At 40.3% G+C, this 9,277-nt stretch overlaps 1 pseudogene; it reads right to left on the minus strand.

Annotated features, from left to right (window-relative positions):
- Nucleotides 1–4,587: 4,587 nt before the first annotated feature.
- On the minus strand, nt 4,588–9,272 carry LOC135510433 (E3 ubiquitin/ISG15 ligase TRIM25-like; annotated as a pseudogene).
- Nucleotides 9,273–9,277: the final 5 nt, after the last annotated feature.

The following is a 9,277-nucleotide window of genomic DNA, read 5'->3' on the forward strand; positions in this document are numbered from 1 at the left end:
GAACAGGCAGGAGAGCCAACCTCGGCGGAAGTCGTGACAGTTTGTCATTAAAAGAATAACGACAATGTACAAAGCCATAATATGACATTTGAAATGTCTCTATTCATCTGAGACATTTGTGAGTGTAATGTGTTGGTTCCACTATTCTGGGCTCCGTTATTTACTTAACAAATAAGGAACACTCAAAATGTGCACTTAGAAATCATAACAATGTTAATCAAAATACAGTTGTAGACAAAAGTCAAAGACCAAACATACAACTGATGTCACTCCTGAGTTCTGCCCCGAACAAAAGAAAGATAGCATCTTATATACCCGAAACCTTACGGTGTGATCTCTCATGTCAAACCCTGCATGTGCAGCTAAAAGTTCATTCTTAACACAAGGTTTCTGAGAACCGGCCTCAGCGATATGCAAATCTACCCTAGTTTCAGAGAAAAACAGAAGCTGTCTCTGTGTCTCACGATCACACTCAGTCCCTTTTCTCACCTTTTCTCACAGACACGGGGCTGCGGGTTTTGGCAGAGAGCTAGACACAGAGAGAGGCCTCAGTATTCAGCTATACAGTGAGCATAAGTACAACGGCACGTAAGCAAATTCATAACAACATAATCAATAGTGGGGTTCTTTAGAAGACCCCCAAAATCAACTTTAACCCTACAAATGTTTACTGTTAATTTCTGATTGTTTATTTCGCTTTAGTTTATTATCTATTTCACTTGCTTTGGCTATGTTTCCCATGCCAATAAAGCCCTTGAATTGAATTGAGAGAGAGTGAGACATAAATAATTAGCTTTGACTAAATGGAGAAATTAGAATTTACAAAACAAACAAACATTCTAGACGTAATTCAATGAACGCTCTAGCCAGTCACACTGTGTTAAGTTCGCACCTTAAGAAACAACAGAGAGAGTAAGAGAGAGATAGACAAGAGTTTTAAACCCTTTATTTTCAAGCCCCTGAACAGTAGAATCAGTTACTCAATCTATTATTCACTACAATAGAGATTTGGAAACGCCCTACATCTTCAAAGATTTCATAGAAAATGTAGCTAATTACTGACTTACTGAGTGTCAGATCTACAGATTAGCAATGCTGCTAATTGTTTGGCAAACAGCCCCATCAGCTGGACAGGTTTATGATAGTTGATCAAGCGGTATGTGCAACCTAAGAGCAAACTATCCCAATGAAATCTATCCAATGATGTTAGGGACAAATCCTAACTTCCACTTTAGCCAAATGTTCACTATGTCTCCTATTGACATCAATGCATGAATAAATGAAAATGTAACTCGGAGTAGAGTTTATGATTCTCACCTAAATACGTATTACAACACATTACATGCTAGTAGGAAAACAGATTAATACCAAGGAACCTATTTTGATTCATTGACATACAGTACATACATAAAATATATCACTAGCCACTTTAAACAATGCTCCCTAATATAATGTTTACATACCCTACATTATTCATCTCATATGTATACGTATATACTGTACTCTATATTATCTACTGCATCCTTATGTAATACATGTATCACTAGCCACTTTAACTATGCCACAATGTTTACATACTCATCTCATATGTACATACTGTACTCGATACCATCTACTGTATCTTGCCTATGTTGCTCTGTACCATCACTCATTCATATATCTTTATGTACATATTCTTTATCCCCTTACACTGTGTATAAGACAGTAGTTTTGGAATTGTTAGTTAGATTAATTGTTGGTTATTATTGCATTGACGGAACTAGAAGCACAAGCATTTCGCTACACTCGCATTAACATCTGCTAACCATGTGTATGTGACAAATAAAATTTGATTTGATTTGAAAAAGATGATAATTAGTGATGATTAACAATATTCAGTATTTGACATAAAAGTGAAAATATATCGTGATGAATCTGAGATTACAACAGTAAAGTAAATAAATATCTCATGATCAAATCAGAAAAGAGCATTATAAAGCTTCACTCTAGTGTGGTGACCTCTACCACAGTTTACACAGCTCTGAAGTATCATGACTGTGCTGATAACAAACCCCAAACTCCTTATAGAGGGGCTGAGTAAATGTTGTCTGAACTCTATGGAGGAGGGTCATTATGTCAGAAACACTTGATGAATTTGAACATGCAGTATAAGATTAAAACATTGTTTTATTAAAATATATTTAATTCCTTCAATCTCCAAAGAGCAACGGTGAAGGAATTATATAGCTAAATATCTATTCTTTGAGGGGGGAAAAACATGGGGATTTCTACCACAGTTTATGTCAAAGCATAATCCCAGGATAGAGGGGCTGAGTGAATGTTGTCTTGGCTCTGTGGAGGAGGGTCATTGTATCAGAAGAGATGCTGTAGAAGGACAGAGTACCTGCCTTGTGATTCAGGTACACTCCTACTCTGGAAGACAGAGGGCCTGATACTTTAGTCATAACAGTATTGTGGTAGAAACTATCATCATTGCTAGCGCAGTTTAAACTCCAGGACGTTTCAGTGATGACCCTCTAATGATGTCTTTATAGGAGACTGCTGTATGAACACTCCTCTCAACCACCCAGTAACGGCCTCCAGACTGGACCTGGATGGTCAGGATATGGATGGGGTTGTCTTGTATATGTCACCTTTCTGTTCTCCTCAGACAGTTTGTGTGCTGTGTTTGGGTCCAGTGTGAGCTGACAGGAGTCTAGGAGAAGAGCAGAGCAGAGACCAATTAGGGGAGATAGATAGAACAATAAGTTAACTTGGTCCCACTGTATTTGAAGTGCATCTTATGAATGCTTCATATGCACTGCATAAATGGGTCACAAGTCATCTATAACCGTATTTCATGGTCTATAATAGACTAATATATGTGAGCAAATAAATGTATGGTTATGTCACTAAGTTATACCACATAACGGTTATAGATGATTTGTGAAGCATCTACAGTGCCTTGCGAAAGTATTCGACCCCCTTGAACTTTGCGACCTTTTGCCACATTTCAGGCTTCAAACATAAAGATATAAAACTGTGTTTTTTTGTGAAGAATCAACAACAAGTGGGACACAATCATGAAGTGGAACAACATTTATTGGATATTTCAAACTTTTTTAACAAATCAAAAACTGAAAAATTGGGCATGCAAAATTATTCAGCCCCTTTACTTTCATTGCAGCAAACTCTCCAGAAGTTCAGTGAGGATCTCTGAATGATCCAATGTTGACCTAAATGACTAATAATGATAAATACAATCCACCTGTGTGTAATCAAGTCTCCATATAAAAAGAACAAGGAACACACCAGGCAGGTCCGAGATACTATTGTGAAGAAGTTTAAAGCCGGATTTGGATACAAAAAGATTTCCCAAGCTTTAAACATCCCAAGGAGCACTGTGCAAGCGATAATATTGAAATGGAAGGAGTATCAGACCACTGCAAATCTACCAAGACCTGGCCGTCCCTCTAAACTTTCAGCTCATACAAGAAGACTGATCAGAGATGCAGCCAAGAGGCCCATGATCACTCTGGATGAAATGCAGAGATCTAGGGCTGAGGTGTGAGACTCTGTCCATAGGACAACAATCAGTCGTATATTGCACAAATCTGGCCTTTATGGAAGAGTGGCAAGAAGAAAGCCATTTCTTAAAGATATCCATAAAAAGTGTTGTTTAAAGTTTGCCACAAGCCACCTGGGAGACACACCAAACATGTGGAAGAAGGTGCTCTGGTCAGATGAAACCAAAATTGAACTTTTTGGCAACAATGCAAAACGTTATGTTTGGCGTAAAAGCAACACAGCTCATCACCCTGAACACACCATACCCACTGTCAAACATGGTGGTGGCAGCATCATGGCTTGGGCCTGCTTTTCTTCAGCAGGGACAGGGAGGATGGTTAAAATTGATGGGAAGATGGATGGAGCCAAATACAGGACCATTCTGGAAGAAAACCTGATGGAGTCTGCAAAAGACCTGAGACTGGGACGGAGATTTGTCTTCCAACAAGACAATGATCCAAAACATAAAGCAAAATCTACAATGGAATGGTTCAAAAATAAACATATCCAGGTGTTAGAATGGCCAAGTCAAAGTCCAGACCTGAATCCAATCGAGAATCTGTGGAAAGAACTGAAAACTGCTGTTCACAAATGCTCTCCATTCAACCTCACTGAGCTCGAGCTGTTTTGCAAGGAGGAATGGAAAAAGAATTCGGTCTCTCGATGTGCAAAACTGATAGAGACATACCCCAAGCGACTTACAGCTGTAATCGCAGCAAAAGGTGGCGCTACAAAGTATTAACTTAAGGGGGCTGAATAATTTTGCACGCCCAATTTTTCAGTTTTTGATTTGTTAAAAAAGTTTGAAATATCCAATAAATGTCATTCCACTTCATGATTGTGTCCCACTTGTTGTTGATTCTTCACAAAAAATACAGTTTTATATCTTTATGTTTGAAGCGTGAAATGTGGCAAAAGGTCGCAAAGTTCAAGGGGGCCGAATACATTCGCAAGGCACTGTATGTAGCGCTTAGGAAGCCAATATGAAGGCTTTATGAAGCTTTCATAAGATGCACTTCAAATAAAGTGGGATTGTTAAGTCAAATACTGCCCTGTCTCTGATTATAGCGGAGTAGAGATTCTAGAAATATGAAAATCAGATAAGCAGCTAACTAGTCTGACTATATCTACTTTTGTTATATATTCACATGTATATTTTAGGGTTTGTGAGGAGTGTCAGTAAATAGACACTGTTAGTTACTTCAGGATAAAGAGCACACAATTAAATATAACAATTGAATGTATCTCTGTGATAAACAGACCCACATTTTAAGAACTGTTCTCTGGTCTGCTTTGAGAGTCAAGGATCATATCACCTCCACATTACACCAGGAATGGACATCTTTTATGGGGGTGGGAGCCACAAAACACTGGAACTCATCATGAGGGGGCGCAGTGGCTTGTCAGTCTGTGTAAGCACTCTGAACCCCCCAACCCCACCCCTCACTTGGGAGAAAAAAAATTTTTAAGCGGACTCCATGACAGTGAAGATTATTATTTATTAATTTCCTGCAATGCTGCATGATACAACTCCAATGCTGTTGTGTTCAAACAAGTTTGCTGAAATTCTACACATTTTGCAATGGGGCAGAGAGAACATTTTGCAATTTTATACCTCATTTCAAACAATTCTACTCATGATGCCATGGGGCGGAGAGAACAATGTTCCATTTACAACTCATTTCCTGCAATTCTACACATTTTGCAATAAGGTGAGGCAAATGTTTGCAATTTTTTATATGATAACTGATGATCAATGTGCCTCATCCCAGTCAGTATTGCTTACTACAAGCTGAGATAGCTGGCTGCTAGACTAACTTACCAATAAATAAATCAAATATCTGACATGGGATAATTGAGTGACTGCTGATGCACAACCAAATTTCAAAATGGCACCTTCTGTATTCTATTATTCTGAATCTCAACAGTAAATTGAGACCCCGACTGAGTCCCCCCCCCCTCAATAATAAAAATAAACCATTTATTTTTATTTGTCTGCGGGCCGCCAGTTGCCCATCATTGCCTCAGAACCACTGCAATTTGCATACCGACCCTATAGATCCACGGATGATGCAATCTCCATAGCACTGCACACTGCCCTGTCCCATCTGGACAAGAGGAATACTTATGTAGGAATGCTGTTCATTGACTACAGCTCAGCCTTCAACACCAGGTGCTGTATATAGCCTCGTTACATCTGTTGTATTCGACGCATGTGACAGACAGTTTGATTTGATTTGCAACCGCAGGGCTCTCCAGGGGGTGGTGCGGTCTGCCCAACACAACACCAGGGGCACACTGCCTGCCCTCCAGGACACCTACAGCACCCGGTGTCACAGGAAGGCCAAGAAGATCATCAAGGACTTCAGCCACACGAACCACGGCCTGTTCACCACACTAGCATCCAGAAGGCGAGGTCAGTACAGGTGCTTCAAAGCTGGGACAGAGAGAAGGAACAACAGCTTCTATCTCAAGGCCACCTGACAGTTAAATAGTCACCAATAGCCGGCCTCCGCCCAGTACCCTGCCCTGAACTTTAGCTACTGGCACTAACCGGCTAACACCCAGTTACTCAACCCTGCACCTTAGAGACCGCTGCCCTAGGTACATAGTCATGGAACACTGGTCACTTCAGTAATGTTTACATACTGTTTTACACCCTTCATATGTATATACTGTACTCTAGACAAGACCTATCCTATATAATAATTGCTGTACAAATACTATTCTATCCTACATATTATACAAATAAACTACATATTCAATCCATATATACATGTCCGTAATGTCTATACGTCCCATCATATACATATACAGTGCCTTGCGAAAGTATTCGGCCCCCTTGAACTTTGCGACCTTTTGCCACATTTCAGGCTTCAAACAAAGATATAAAACTGTATTTTTTGTGAAGAATCAACAACAAGTGGGACACAATCATGAAGTGGAACGACATTTATTGGATATTTCAAACTTTTTTAACAAATCAAAAACTGAAAAATTGGGCGTGCAAAATTATTCAGCCCCCTTAAGTTAACTTTGTAGCACCACCTTTTGCTGCGATTACAGCTGTAAGTCGCTTGGGGTATGTCTCTATCAGTTTGCACATCGAGAGACTGAAATTTTTCCCATTCCTCCTTGCAAAACAGCTCGAGCTCAGTGAGGTTGGATGGAGAGCATTTGTGAACAGCAGTTTTCAGTTCTTTCCACAGATTCTCGATTGGATTCAGGTCTGGACTTTTACTTGGCCATTCTAACACCTGGATATGTTTATTTTTGAACCATTCCATTGTAGATTTTGCTTTATGTTTTGGATCATTGTCTTGTTGGAAGACAAATCTCCGTCCCAGTCTCAGGTCTTTTGCAGACTCCATCAGGTTTTCTTCCAGAATGGTCCTGTATTTGGCTCCATCCATCTTCCCATCAATTTTAACCATCTTCCCTGTCCCTGCTGAAGAAAAGCAGGCCCAAACCATGATGCTGCCACCACCATGTTTGACAGTGGGGATGGTGTGTTCAGAGTGATGAGCTGTGTTGCTTTTACGCCAAACATAACGTTTTGCATTGTTGCCAAAAAGTTCAATTTTGGTTTCATCTGACCAGAGCACCTTCTTCCACATGTTTGGTGTGTCTCCCAGGTGGCTTGTGGCAAACTTTAAACGACACTTTTTATGGATATCTTTAAGAAATGGCTTTCTTCTTGCCACTCCTCCATAAAGGCCAGATTTGTGCAATATACAACTGATTGTTGTCCTATGGACAGAGTCTCCCACCTCAGCTGTAGATCTCTGCAGTTCATCCAGAGTGATCATGGGCCTCTTTGCTGCATCTCTAATCAGTCTTCTCCTTGTATGAGCTGAAAGTTTAGAGGGACGGCCAGGTCCTGGTAGATTTGCAGTGGTTCCATTTCAATATTATCGCTTGCACAGTGCTCCTTGGGATGTTTAAAGCTTGGGAAATCTTTTTGTATCCAAATCCGGCTTTAAACTTCTTCACAGCAGTATCTCGGACCTGCCTGGTGTGTTCCTTGTTCTTCATGATGCTCTCTATGCTTTTAACGGACCTCTGAGACTATCACAGTGCAGGTGCACTTATACGGAGACTTGATTACACACAGGTGGATTGTATTTATCATCATTAGTCATTTAGGTCAACATTGGATCATTCAGAGATCCTCACTGAACTTCTGGAGAGAGTTTGCTGCACTGAAAGTAAAGGGGCTGAATAATTTTGCACACCCAATTTTTCAGTTTTTGATTTGTTAAAAAAGTTTGAAATATCCAATAAATGCCGTTCCACTTCATGATTGTGTCCCACTTGTTGTTGATTCTTCACAAAAAAATACAGTTTTATATCTTGAAGATTGAAGCCTGAAATGTGGCAAAAGGTCGCAAAGTTCAAGGGGGCCGAATACTTTCGCAAGGCACTGTATATGTATTTATATTGTGCTTTCCGACATTCCTCATCCTAATATTTCTATATTTTATTATTAAAAAATTAAAACACATTTGTGTGTATTGATTTGTGTTGTTAGATATCCCTGCACTGTCGAAGCTTGGAACATAAGCATTCCTCTACACCTGCAATACAATCTGTTTTATGTGACTAATACAATTGTATTTTATTTGCAGGGAAGTGAAAGGGTGTCTCTATTCAGGTAAAAATAGAATACTCACCTTGAGAATCTCCTCAGCCTGTTGGAGCTCCTTCAGAACCTTCTCTCTGTCCTGGACTCTGCTGGAACTGCTGACTCATCCCCAGCTGGCTCTGTGGAGAAACACTCTTCATTGACCAATCAAGCTTTATTGGTCCAAACTCTTCTAATGTCAATGTTTAATGTCAAAATAATATGACACCATATGGCACAGCCAATTGTATGTTTGTAAGGATATTAGCATACTAAGTCATATTATCTAGGTTGTTAGTTCAATGATTATTGCTTTACAGTACATGTATCAGAGAGCTCAGACTGAACTTTGGACTCATAAAATGAGATGGGATTTGATAGCAGCAAATGGTGATACATTTGGATAATCTTTTTCATGTGAATAACTAACTGCATATGTTCTCTCAAATTCAAACAGCCCTCCCATATGGTCTTAAATGATTTGTTCATCTCCAACAAGTTGTTCTGGTCTTACCTGTTTCTCAGTTCTCTCTGCTGCAGCTGACACTTTATGTTCATCCATAACACACAGATAACAGATACACTGTTGATCAGTACGACAGTAAACCTCCAGCAGTTTGTCATGATGAGAACATATCTGCTCCTGTAGTTGGGCGGTGGCTTTGACCAACTTGTGCTTCTTAAGTCCAGGGATTTCATAGTGAGATTGGAGGTGAGTCTCACAGTAAGACCCCAGACAGGACATGAGGGGTTTCTGGTCACAGTGCAGAAATCACAGGCCACATCTCCAGGTCCAGCATAGCACAGATCAGGAGTGGGAGCAGCCTGGAGTCCTGTCTTCTTCCGTTTCTCCACCGCCTCAGCCAGCATGCTAATTTTCATCAAAGTTGGCCTTTGAGTGAAGGTTTTTCCTGCACTGGGGGCAGCTGAAGACACCCTTCCAATCATCTTGATCCAGGCATCCCTCAATACAGCTCCAGCAGTAACTGTGTCCACATGGGGATAGTGACTGGCTCCTTCTGTAGATCCATACAGAAAGAACAACAGAGCTGGTCCTGGTTCAGCAGACATCCTTGTTGAGCCATTTGGACTGTTGTTCACTCGCAC

The sequence above is a fragment of the Oncorhynchus masou genome, chromosome 23, assembly GCF_036934945.1.
Source record: "Oncorhynchus masou masou isolate Uvic2021 chromosome 23, UVic_Omas_1.1, whole genome shotgun sequence".
In the NCBI taxonomy this organism is placed as follows: Eukaryota; Metazoa; Chordata; class Actinopteri; order Salmoniformes; family Salmonidae; genus Oncorhynchus; species Oncorhynchus masou.